We start from the raw sequence: 13033 nt of genomic DNA, 5'->3' as shown, positions 1-13033 counted from the left end.
GCCCACTTTAAGGATAACACAGTGCCACCAACACGGCCCGATAGCAAGGACTGTGGGCTCTCCTTCTCCGTGGCTGACATGAGTAAAACATGTAAACGTGTTAAACTTCGCAAGCCTGCCAACCAAGACGGCACCCTCAGAGCATGCGCAAACCAGCTGGCTGGTGTGTTTACGGGCATATTCAATCTCTCCCTATCCCAGTCTGCTGTCCCCACATGCTTCAAGATGGCCACCATTTTTCCTTTAACCAAGAACGCACAGGTAACTGAACTACATGACTATCGCCACGTATCACTCACCTCTGTCATCATGAAGTGCTTTGAGAGACTAGTCAAGGATCATATCACCTCTACCTTACCTTATCTGCCACCCTAGACCCACTTCAATTTGCTTACCGCCCCAATAGATCCACAGACGATGCAATCACCATCACTCTGCTCACTGCCCTATCCCTGGACAAGAGGAATACCTATGTAAGAATGCTGTTCATTGACTATAGCTCAGCATTCAACACCATAGTACCCTCCAAGCTCATCGTGTAGCTGTGACCTAGGTCTGAACCCCGCCCTGTGCAACTGGGTCCCGGACTTCCTGACGGGTCGCCCCCAGGTGGTGAAGTTAGGAAACAACACCTTCACTTCGCTGATCCTCAACACTGGGGCCCCACAAGGGTGCATGCTCAGCCCACTCCTGTACACCCTTTTCACCCATAACTGTGTGGCCAAGCACGCCTCCAACTCAATCATCAAGTTTGCAGATGACACAACAGTAGTAGGCTTGATTACTGCCTACAGGGAGGAGGTGAGGGCTCTGGGAGTGTGGTGCCAGGAAAATAACCTCTCACTTAACGTCCACAAAACAAAGGAGATGATTGTGGACTTCAGGAAACAGCAGAGGGTGCACCCCCCTAACCACATCGACAGGACCACAGTTGAGAAGGTGGAAAGCTTCAAGTTCCTTGGCATACACATCACTGACAAACTGAAATGGACCACCACACAGAGCCTCTTCAACCTCAGGAGGCTGAAGAAATGTGTCTTAGCACCTAAAACCCTCATAAACCTTTACAGATGCACAATTGAAAGCATCCTGTTGGGCTGTATCACCGCCTGGTACGGCAACTACATCGCCCGCAACCGCAAGGCTCTCCAGAGGGTAGTGCGGTCTGCCCAACGCATTACCAGGGGCAAACTACTCGCTGTCCAAGAGACCTACAGCACCCGATATCAAAGGAAGGCCAAAAAGATCATCAACGATATCAACCACCCAAGCCACGGCCTGTTTGCCCCTCTATCATCCAGAAGGCGAGGTCAGTACAGGTGCATCAAAGCTGGGACCGAGAGACTGAAAAACAGCGTCTATCTCAAGGCCATCAGACTGTTAAACAGCCACCACCAGCACATTAGAGGCTGCTGCCTATAGACATAGACTTGAAATCACTAGCCACTTTACGTAATGGAACACTAGTCACTTTGATAATGTTTACATATCTTGCATTACTCATCTCATATGTACAGTATTTACTGTATTCTATACTATTCTACTGTATCTTAGTCACTTTAATTAAGTGTACACATCTTGCATTACTCATCTCATATTTATTTGCTGTATTAAATATTATTCTACTGTATCTTAGTCCATGCCGCTCTGACATCGCTCATCCATATATGTATATATTCTTAATTCCATTCCTTACTTAGATTTGTGTGTATTGAGTATATGTTGTGAAATTGTTAGGGATATTACTTGTTAGATATTACTGCACTGTTAGATATTACTGCTGCAATAGTTTTATACTCAGTAGAGGATATGCAGGTAGACATTATTGATTWAAAAAAATTATAATAATATGTCTTCATGGGATAGCTTATAGGGAAACTGCAAGCTCAGCAAAATACTTAAATTACGTTTGGCGACATTTGAAGCTGTGAGGTAATCTTCACAATTGTATGCATGCTTTCCTGTGTGCAAACTCCAATAAACCTGTACCATCTCTGTTCTTGCATTAAGTAGTCTAGAGTTTGCATACATTATGGTAAACTGACACCAGCACTGTAGTCTCTCTCTCCTTCTTATTTTCTTCTMCATCCTTTCACCAGAAGCCAGCAAAGTTACTTCTTCCTTCAAAGCTCTTCTTTCYAAGAACATTGTTGACAAGTTGTCAGGCTTCTTTATTGTGATTGGCTAACCTACTCTAGCATCTAAGTATGTTGGCTTAATTTATATTTGTTGTAACTCACATAGATGTGGCTCAGTTGGTAGAGCATGGCGCTTGCAATGACAGTGTTGTGGGTTCACTTCCCATGAGGGACCAGTATGGAAAGAAAATATATGGCATCCTTTGCCATAGGGTTGACTACTCTGCTGCAAATTGATGTTAAGAGGTGTACCAGATTGTCCAAAAGCTTGACAGGATCTGTTTGCTCCTCCCTCAAATGACTTCACTGCAACTTTGTCGGACAGGATTGATTTGAAGAATGTCAGGTAGACACATAGTTGGTCTTGTCCATATACATGGCACGGAGCACATCCGCCATGTAGTAATGCTCACTGGCCTTGGTCACCTCAAAGTGGAGTTTCAGTTCTTCCCACTGGCTCAATATACGAGTTACCGCAGGCTCAATCGATAGCCAACGTGTGGCACACACTTTGATAATCTGCGGAGGTTTCTGGCCACAATTAATGGTGGCATATACTGCTTTGTACGCCGAATGTCGTTTTGGGGAAATCGAAAACCAGTTGTAGGTTTTCCTGATTAAGTACTCAACACTCCTAGGGATGGTTTCTTTGGATGCTGCACTGACAGCCAATTGTAAAGAATGACACACACAGCGGATGAATACCAAATTGGGCAACGCACATCCTTCCTTTAAAATCTTGTGCACCCCGCAGTTGTCYACTTTCTTAGCCAACTGTGATAATGTAGACTGCATTGCGGGGTTGTACGGTTTTGATTTATTTATATGCTTTGCTGTAGCACAATGTTTTTTGATGTCATACATTTTTGCAAAGGCTGATCTGAGTTTGCCTGACATCACCCAATTACTGGCTTCAGCCACCCTTTAAATTCAGGTACAGACTCCTACTTTTCTGTACCTCTGACTGTATAATTTTGATTGAGACGTGTTGAATTGATGTGTACGTCTGTTCAAGAAAAACAATTCGTGACCAACTATATTCATTGGGTTTGTCTCGTCGAATGCATACTATGCTGCTGCAGTCAGCCAACAATGATGTGAAATTTGCTGAAATGCTGCTGCCTGCTGATGCCTGTTGTAAGAGCTGACGCCTGCTGCTGCTGACGTCATTCACAATGCACTTTTTGCAGCCAGGCACGTGTGTTGTGACTGAGTCTGTGACAGAGAAAATCGTTTATGTCATTTAGAGGAAATGCGTGCATTTTAGCATTTGATCACTTTTCCAAAGTGGCTAAAAGTTCTAAAATAGAGTTTAAAAGTTAGCTAAATTTGTTGCTAGGTGCTGTTGAAAAAAAAGTTTCCACGAGTAGTCTGAAAAGTTACTAAATCTAAGCAACAAAATTGGTAAGTTGGCATCACTGATTGCCTGTGTGCTGCATTATTTCCCTTACAGTGGGTTTTAACCAGAGGCGAGCTTCGATTTAAATTTGCATAAAGCAGAGCAAACATTCTGCCACTCACAACCAGGGTACTTCCCGCTCACCTTCCACAACCAGGGTACTCCCCGCTCACCTTTCACAACCAGGTACTTCCCGCTCACCGTTCCACAACCATGGTACTCCCCGCTCACCTTTCCACAACCAGGGTACTCCCCGCTCACCTTTCCACAACCAGAGTACTTCCGTCACCTTTCCACAACCAGGGTACTCCCCGCTCACCTTCCACAACCAGGGTACTCCCGCTCACCTTTCCACAACCAGGGTACTTCCCGCTCACCTTTCCACAACCAGGGTACTCCCCGCTCACTTTTCCACAACCAGGGTACTCCCCGCTCACCTTTCCACAACCAGGGTACTTCCCGCTCACCTTTCCACAACCAGGGTACTTCCCGCTCACCTTTCCACAACCAGGGTACGTCCGCTCACCTTTCCACAACCAGGTACTCCCCGCTCACCTTTCCACAACCAGTACTTCCGCTCACTTTCCAAACCAGGTACTCCCCGCCACGTTCCAACATGGTACTCCCCGCTCACTTTCACAACCAGGGTACTTCCGCTCACCTTCCAAACCAGTACTCCCCGCTCACCTTCCACCACCAGGGACTCCCGCTCACCTTTCACAACAGGGTACTCCCGCTCACCTTTCACAACAGGGACTCCCGCTCACAACCAGGGTTGTGGAAAGTTTATTCTATATCTCTTCAACATACCATGATCCTCCTCATATCAGATCACTCATCTGTGAATAGCTTTGGAGGCAATTATCCAGAGATGTGACTATTTTATAAATCTATTGACCTGGACCATAATGGCCTATTTGATGGATAGAGAGAGGCTTGAAATGGACCTTAGAACTCATCCAGCTGATGCATCAGGATACCATAATCTTCCATCAACCCATAAAGAACATCAATAGCTATAAACAGCCATAATAAGGGTGAAATTAGCCATAGCCAGCGAATCAGGGCTAAGTCTGACACATCACAATACAGCCAGTCAGGAATAAGTGAGCAACGTAAATATCCAATCAAGGCCTAAATGTATACAATTAATAGCCAATGTCATTGTCAAAATCACAAATGTTAGTGATAGCTCATCAAAGCAGTATTGAGAGAGAGCAGTACACACAGACCCAATAGCAAAGACAAACAATATCAACACATAAGACAACACAGTACAGATAGCAGCCTGAGTCACACAGCTCTCCAAGCCAAGCTCAGAACTTAGCGCCGCTAAGCGCTGTGTGAAAAGCGCAGACTGTACTGTAGCAGACTGTGACAGTCTGACTGTCTAACTACAGTTGAAGTCGGAAGTTTACATACACCTTAGCCAAATAGCTTTAAACTCAGTTTTCACAATTCCTGACATTTAATCCAGGTCAAAATTCCCTGTCATAGGTCATTTAGGATGACCACTTTATTTTAAGAATGTGAAATGAGATATAGGAGAGAGAATTATTTATTTCAGCTTTTATTTCGTTCATCACATTCCCAGGGGGTCAGAAGTTTACATTACACTCAACTAGTATTTGGTAGCATTGCCTTTAAATTGTTTAACTTGGGTCAAACATTTTGGGTAGCCTTCCACAAGCTTCCACAAATAAGTTGTGGTGAATTTTGGCCCATACCTCCTGACAGAGCTGATGTACTGAGTCAGGTTTTGTAGCCTCCTTGCTAACACACACTTTTTCAGTTCGCCCACCAAATTTTCTAATAGGATTGAGGTCAGGGCTTTGTGATGGCCCACCCAATACCTTGACTTTTGTTGTCCTTGTGCCATTTGCTACAACTTTGGAAGTATGCTTGGGGTCATTGTCCATTTGGAAGACCCATTTGCGACCAAGCTTTAACTTCCTGACTGATGTCTTGAGATGTGTGTTCAAATATCCACACAATTTTCCATCCTGCATGATGCATCTATATTGTGAAGTGCAACCAGGTCCCTCCTGCAGCAAAGCACGCCCCACAATATGATGCTGCACCCCGTTGCTTCACGGATTGGAGGCTTGTTCTTCGCTTTGCAAGCATCCCCCTCTTCGTCCAAGCATATGGCCAAACAGTTCTAGTTTTGTTTCAGCAGACCAGAAGGAACATGTTTTCTCAAAAAGGACGATCTTTGTTCCCCATTGTGCAGTTGCTGGGTATTTTATGACGGTTTTGGAGCAGTGGCTTCTGCCTTTGCTGAGCGGCCTTTCAGGTTATGTCGATATAGGACTCGTTTACTGTGGATGTGATACATTTTTACTGTTTCCTCCAGCACTTCACAAGATCCTTTGCTGTTGGACGAGCTGTCGTGGTCCCATTGGTGTTTATACGTTGCGTAGTGTTTGTACAGTATGAAGCTGGTGAACTTTCAGGCGTTTGAATTCCAACAAAGGATGAACCAACTTTGTGGAGGGTCTACAATTAGTTTTTGAGGTTTTGCTGAATTTCTTTTGATTTTCCTATGATGTCAAGCAAAGAGGCACTGAGTTTTGAGTAGGCTTGAAATACATCCCAGAGTAAACCCCAATTGACTCAAAGTATGTCAATTAGGCTATCAGAAGCTTCTAAAGCCCTGACATCCATTTCTGGAATTTTTACAAGCTGTTAAAGGCATGAGTCAACTAAGTGTACGTAAATTACTGACCACTGGAAATTGTATACACGTGGAATTTAAGTGAAATAATCTGTTCTGATTAACAACTGTTGGAAAAATGACTTGTGTCATGCACAAAGTAAATGTCCTAAACTGACTTGCCAAAACTATAGTTTGTTAGAAGAAATTTGTGGAGTGGTTGAAAAACGAGTTTTAATGACTCCAACCTAAGTGTATGTAAACTTCTGACTTCAGCTGTATATGAGAGTCATCTGAAATGCCCAGCTTGTCTGAGCAAATCAAATCAAATGTATTTATATAGCCCTTCTTACATCAGCTGATATATCAAAGTGCTGTACAGAAACCCGCCTAAAACTCCAAACAGCAGTAGTTGTCGAGGGTGCAACAATGTCAGCACCTCAGGAGTAAATGTCATTTGGCTTTTCATAGCCGATCATTGAGGTATCTCGACTGTCCTGTGTCTCTAGAGAGTTGAAAACAGCAGGTCTGGGACAGGTAGCACGTCCGGTGACAGGTCAGGGTTCATAGCCGCAGGCAGAACAGTTGAAACTGGAGGCAGCAGCCGGCAGGTGGACTGGGACAGCAAGAGTCATCGTGCCAGGTAGTCCTGAGGCATGGTCCTAGGGCTCAGGTCCTCCGAAGAGAGAAGAAAGAAAGAGAGAAAGAGAGAAATTAGAGAGAGCATACTTAAATCACACCAGGAACACCGGATAAGAAAGGAGAAATACTCCAGATATAACAGACTGACCCTAGCCCCCCGACACATAAACTACTGCATCATAAATACTGGAGGCTGAGACAGGAGGGGTCAGGAGACACTGTGGCCCCATCTGATGATACCCCCGGACAGGGCCAAACAGGCAGGATATAACCCCACCCACTTTGCCAAAGCACAGCCCCCACACCACTAGAGGGATATCTTCAACCACCAACTTACCATCCTGAGACAAGGCCCACAAAGATCTCTGCCACGGCACAACCCAAGGGGGGGCACCAACCCAGACAGGAAGACCACGTCAGTGACTCAACCCACTCAAGTGACGCACCCCTCCTACTTTGAAATCAGCCCTTGCCTTAACAGGAAGCCAGCGTAGGGAGGCTAGCACTGGAGTAATATGATCCATTTTTTTGGTTCTAGCTAGATTTTTGCAATGTTACGTAGATGGAAAAAAGCTGTACTTGAAACAGTCTTGATATGTTCGTCAAAAGAGAGATCAGGGTCCAGAGTAACGCCGAGGTCTATCACAGTTTTATTTGAGACGACTGTACAACCATCAAGATGAATTGTCAGATTCAACAGAAGATCTCTTTGTTTCTTGGGACCTAGAACAAGCATCTCTGTTTTGTGCGAGTTTAAAAGTAGAACATTTGCAGCCATCCACTTCCTTATGTCTGAAACACAGGCTTCTAGCGAGGGCAATTTTGGGGCTTCACCATGTTCATTGAAATGTACAGCTGTGTGTCATCCGCATAGCAGTGAAAGTTAACATTATGTTTTCGAATGACATCCCCAAGAGGTAAAATATATAGTGAAAACAATAGTGGTCCTAAAACGGAACCTTGAGGAACACCGAAATTTACAGTTGATTTGTCAGAGGACAAACCATTCACAGAGACAAATTGATATCTTTCCGACAGATAATATCTAAACCAGGCCAGAACTTGTCCGTGTAGACCAATTTGGGTTTCCAATCTCTCCAAAAGAATGTGGTGATCGATGGTATCAAAAGCAGCACTAACGTCTAGGAACACGAGGACAGATGCAGAGCCACGGTCTGACGCCATTAAAAGGTAATTTACCACCTTCACAAGTGCAGTCTCAGTGCTATGATKGGGTCTGAAACCAGACTGAAGCATTTCGTATACATTGTTTGTCTTCAGGAAGGCAGTGAGTTGCTGCGCAACAGCTTTTCCTAAAATTTTAGAGAGGAATGGAAGATTCGATATAGGCCGATAGTTTTTTATATTTTCTGGGTCAAGGTTTGGCTTTTTCAAGAGAGGCTTTATTACTGCCACTTTTAGTGAGTTTGGTACACATCTGGTGGATAGAGAGCCGTTTATTATGTTCAACATGGGAGGGCCAAGCACAGGAAGTAGCTCTTTCAGTATTTTAGTTTGAATAGGGTCCAGTATGCAGCTTGAAGTTTTAGAGGCCATGATTATTTTAATCATTGTGTCAAGAGATATAGTACTAAAACACTTGAGTGTCTCCCTTGATCCTAGGTCCTGGCAGAGTTGTGCAGACTCAGGACAACTGAGCTTTGGAGGAATACGCAGATTTAAAGAGGAGTCCGTAATTTGCTTTCTAATGATCATGATCTTTTCCTCAAAGAAGTTCATGAATGTATTACTGCTGAAGTGAAAGCCATCCTCTCTTGGGGAATGCTGCCTTTTAGTTAGCTTTGCGACCGTATCAAAAATACATTTCGGATTGTTCTTATTTTCCTCAAATAAGTTGGAAAAATAGGATGATCGAGCAGCAGTGAGGGCTCTTCGATACTGCACGGTACTGTCTTTCCAAGCTAGACTTCCAGTTTGGTGTGGCGCCATTTCCGTTCCAATTTTCTGGAAGCTTGCTTTAGAGCTCGGGTATTTTCTGTATACCAGGGAGCTAGTTTCTTATGACAAATGTTTTTAGTTTTTAGGGGTGCAACTGCATCTACAGTATTGCGTAAGGTTAAATTGAGTTCCTCAGTTAGGTGGTTAACTGATTTTTGTCCTGTGACATCCTTGGGTAGGCAGAGGGAGTCTGGATGGGCATCAAGGAATCAAAGATAATGAATACAAGGTAAGATGATTACCACAAACACTCAGGCTTGGTTCCAATACTCCTTACCTTGTATCCTTTACTTTCATGGCCACCTAGAGTTAAGAAGGCTAGAGGGGTTTTAAACTATAGTGATATCACACATCATGTCAATTTGTATTTGTGATGACGTGGGAGAGCACACAATGAGAGATATACTGTAGCTTTTAAAATCCATTGAGACACAAACCAAGCTCAGATAGAGATTGTCAATGATCACTTAAAACCCAAGTACCTTTAGTTAAGAAGAAGTATTGATTCATGAGTGAGTGCTATCCATACTTCAAATGTAGTGCAACACGGGTGCATCTGAACATATTAGAGTGGGCCACAGACTCCCGACATGACCAGTGAGTGTAGCCAGCAGAGGTACACCTGAACGTTGGTCACATCAACTACCCACGGTCCAAAATCATAGTATGGAAATATGGTAATTATGTGTTGAAAAATAGTAATGTGGTTTCACTAAATATAAGCACTAATGCATACACATTCACACCTGCAGACTAATGAATATATGTGGGGAAAATGACCGATTTGAAGCCTTGTGTACGGTGAAAAATAAAACAAGTCAGCTTTGAGGATGTGGAGTGAGAGAAAGATAGAGGGGGAAGAGAGAGGAGTGAGAGGAGGGCTCAATTCACACAGAGCATTGATTATTGGATTTCTCTTAAGGAGAAGGGGACAGCGGGCAATTATATMTTTTGTCAGTTTAAGCACAAATGGGATTTTCAATAAATCCTTTTGAATTGAACCAGAGACAATATCTGTGAAATTTTCCCAAACAGATAATACAAGATTAGGCCTATGCACCTGACATAGACTACAAGATAATACTTACTAAGTCAGGGTTGTTCAAATAGACCAGAAAGAGAGCCAATAACCATATCTGGGGGGACAACACCATAACTGTGCCTGTTTTTCAAGCACAATGCAAAAACAAAACATTTTGACAGGTATGCCTGTGCAGGCTCTTAGAGACCATGAGAGATAAAGGGTGTGAAGTTAGTGAAGCTGAGTTATGTGCAGAATGATTAAGAAACACACACATCCTCCCAGATGTGAACCTGTCTTACTCCATCACTAACCATTAAGACCAGCTGGCCATAGACATAAACAGAAAATACATATATGACAGAATGTCAAAATGAAGTGTTAGGGCGATAACCTCTGATTAAGTAATGTACTTTGGCCTACATTAGCCCTCCATAACATAGAACATGCAATGAATAGATAGAAACCAATGTTGAATAAGTAATGTGACCTTTTACCCAGCATTACTGAAGGAGGAGGGAGGAACACAGCACATCCTAACTGATACTGTAGGATTTTGTGCCTTTGATGGACACAGTAGACGCCACAGAGAAGGATACAGGCAAGGCAGAAAGACCAGTACGAGGATGCAATTCAGCTCTTCAAAGGGATGAAGAACACAAAATAACTTTCATACTATACATTTTTCAGATAACGAACCTGTCTTTGAGTCTGTGCGTTCTCACGTGGGTTCGAACTCCAGCACGCTAGAATTGTGAGCGCCCGTCTTTATTATAACCCCACACGAGTTAGTTCAGTTTGGCACATCCAAACTGAAGTGCATTTGCCACGCAGCCGCTCGCCAGTGTAAGCACATCATCTGAAAGGGACCTATGCGTTCTTCCCCGGGCACTATGTTTGGAAAGAACTGGACGGATTTCTTGGAACCATGTGTTCCTCTCCGATCTCCCGCTATGGTTTCACGCACCATTAAATGGTAACGCAGCGTACTGACAAATATTTAAGTGGGAGATTATAAACTGAACCAAGACGAGAGGAGAGAGTAAGAAGACTTTTATGTGGGAAGTACGCCTCCCCAAAACCATGTGGAGAATTGCGACCCTTGATGCACCGAGCTCTCATCACGGAGAGAGGAGAATTTAAAACAGTAAGATATTTAGGCCTACATTTGGAAATCTCTGCCGATGAGGAACTGCAAGAAAAGGACATTTGGTAGAGAAGAAGTAAGTGCGATACCCACTCATTTTGAAATTCAGACGCATGATAAGTAGCCTAGGCTAGACTACTGTAGCCTACCGTGGGCTGATATTCAAATCGCATGTTGCGTGACTCACTCCCACCAGCTGGCCAGTCTACGGTGCCTTTCTCAGATCGTTTAGTATTATTCAGAAAACCGTTGCTTTGGAGGAAAAGACCATGCCCAGGTACAGTGAAACAATTGGTGGTGTCCTTTCGCGTGTCCAGTGTTTGGTGTTGTTCTATTGTTTAGTTTTGTTTTGGCAGACAATTATTTGACAATGAGAAAATCTGGGTTATTCAATGCGTAGCCTATTATTATATTCAATGGACCTATTCGATTTTAACCATATGCAATAGAGACAGTTAACCGATTAAAAACGACTCAAACTCAAAACATCAAGTGGATAGTTAGTTGTGCACAACGGACGTCATTGGGTGCTTTTCTAAAATCTTAAACGCATCAAGCTACCATATGCATGAGTGGGAAACCATTATGACAAGTAGATAATTCATTTTATTCACGAGATAATAGCCTACAGTATAGGCTACAATCGCCAAGAGACGTTTTCCTTGTTCCTTTGAAAAACCTTGTCGTTATGTATTAATACAGACTCGTAACGCTTGTTATCGGGTTGTCTGCCTTGTGTGAAATTGAGGATGTTTAATTTAACAMGAGATTAAAAATGCATGGGCGTATTTGTTAATAATGGCGAAACCACATTTGATGCACAATACAGATGATGCCCTTGTTTCAATCTTTGCTTTTCATTTTTTTTCTTCTAATGTTACATTTTTTGACATTACAGTGGGCCTAGGTCCTTTTCTGTCACGAATTACAGAGAGATAATCCTTCTTCTTCAGAAATAGAGCAAGTTTATCTTTGGTAATGTMCTTCTGATACATTTTATAATATGGTAAATGCATTTGTTTATGTAAATTGTTCAATTTAAATTGAATGGGGCGATCTTTAGTTGCTACAACCATTTTTGGACGTATAAATTAATTATATACTCATTGAGTCTTGAAGAATATAAGGCATACATGCCTCATGAGCCTAGTCCAACTGTCATACCCCGTCAGAACCCAAAATATAGGCCTAAACCTGTTTTACTCAAATGTTTGTAAACAATCTAAATCCAAACAACCACTGTATGGCCTAAAAACATAGTTACAACTATAATKTTGATATAATGGGTGGTCAATCCTTGCATCCATAGCATAGTCTATAGATTTGAGAGTGGTTGCATTTCTCCAGCCCCATCCCTCAGTTTTTTACTGAAACTGTGCCGAGGTGTGAATGTTAACGTTTCGATTAAGGGTTGACACTTTCAGGGATGGGGAATGGCATAGATGTAAATAACCTGGAAAGTATACTAATTGTAAGTCACTCTGGATAAAAGCGTCTGCTAAATGACAAAACATTTAAAGTAAAATGTACTCCTAGCAAACCAATGCCATTAGATAGCAAAGCAATGCCATTAGAACATTGATTTGTTTTGTCATTAATTAAGGATCGGCCCCCTTTTTAAATGTTTTGCCTAAAATGACATACCCAAATCTAAATGCCTGTAGCTCAAGCCATGAAGCAAGGATAGGCATTTTCTTTGTATCATTTGAAAGGAAACACTGAAGTTTGTGGAAATGTGAAAGGAATGTAGGAGAATATAACACATTASATCTGGTAAAAGATAATACCATCATTTTTTAATTGCAAGAGAAAGTCCATAATGTATTATTCCAGCCCAGGTGCAATTTAGATATTGGCCACTAGATGGCAGCAGTGTATGTGCAAAGTTTTAGTGTGATCCAATGAACCATTGTATTTCTGTTCAAACTTTTGTATCAAGACTGCCCAAATGTGCCTAATTTGTTTATTAATAACTTTTCATGTTCAAAACTGTGCACTCTCCTCAAACAATAGCATGGTATTCGTTCACTGTAATAGCTACTGTAAATTGGACAGTGCAGTTAGATTAACA

This window comes from Salvelinus sp. IW2-2015, linkage group LG14 (genome assembly GCF_002910315.2).
Source record: "Salvelinus sp. IW2-2015 linkage group LG14, ASM291031v2, whole genome shotgun sequence".
NCBI lineage: Eukaryota > Metazoa > Chordata > Actinopteri > Salmoniformes > Salmonidae > Salvelinus > Salvelinus sp. IW2-2015.
Note: the sequence above shows the minus strand (reverse complement) of the source record.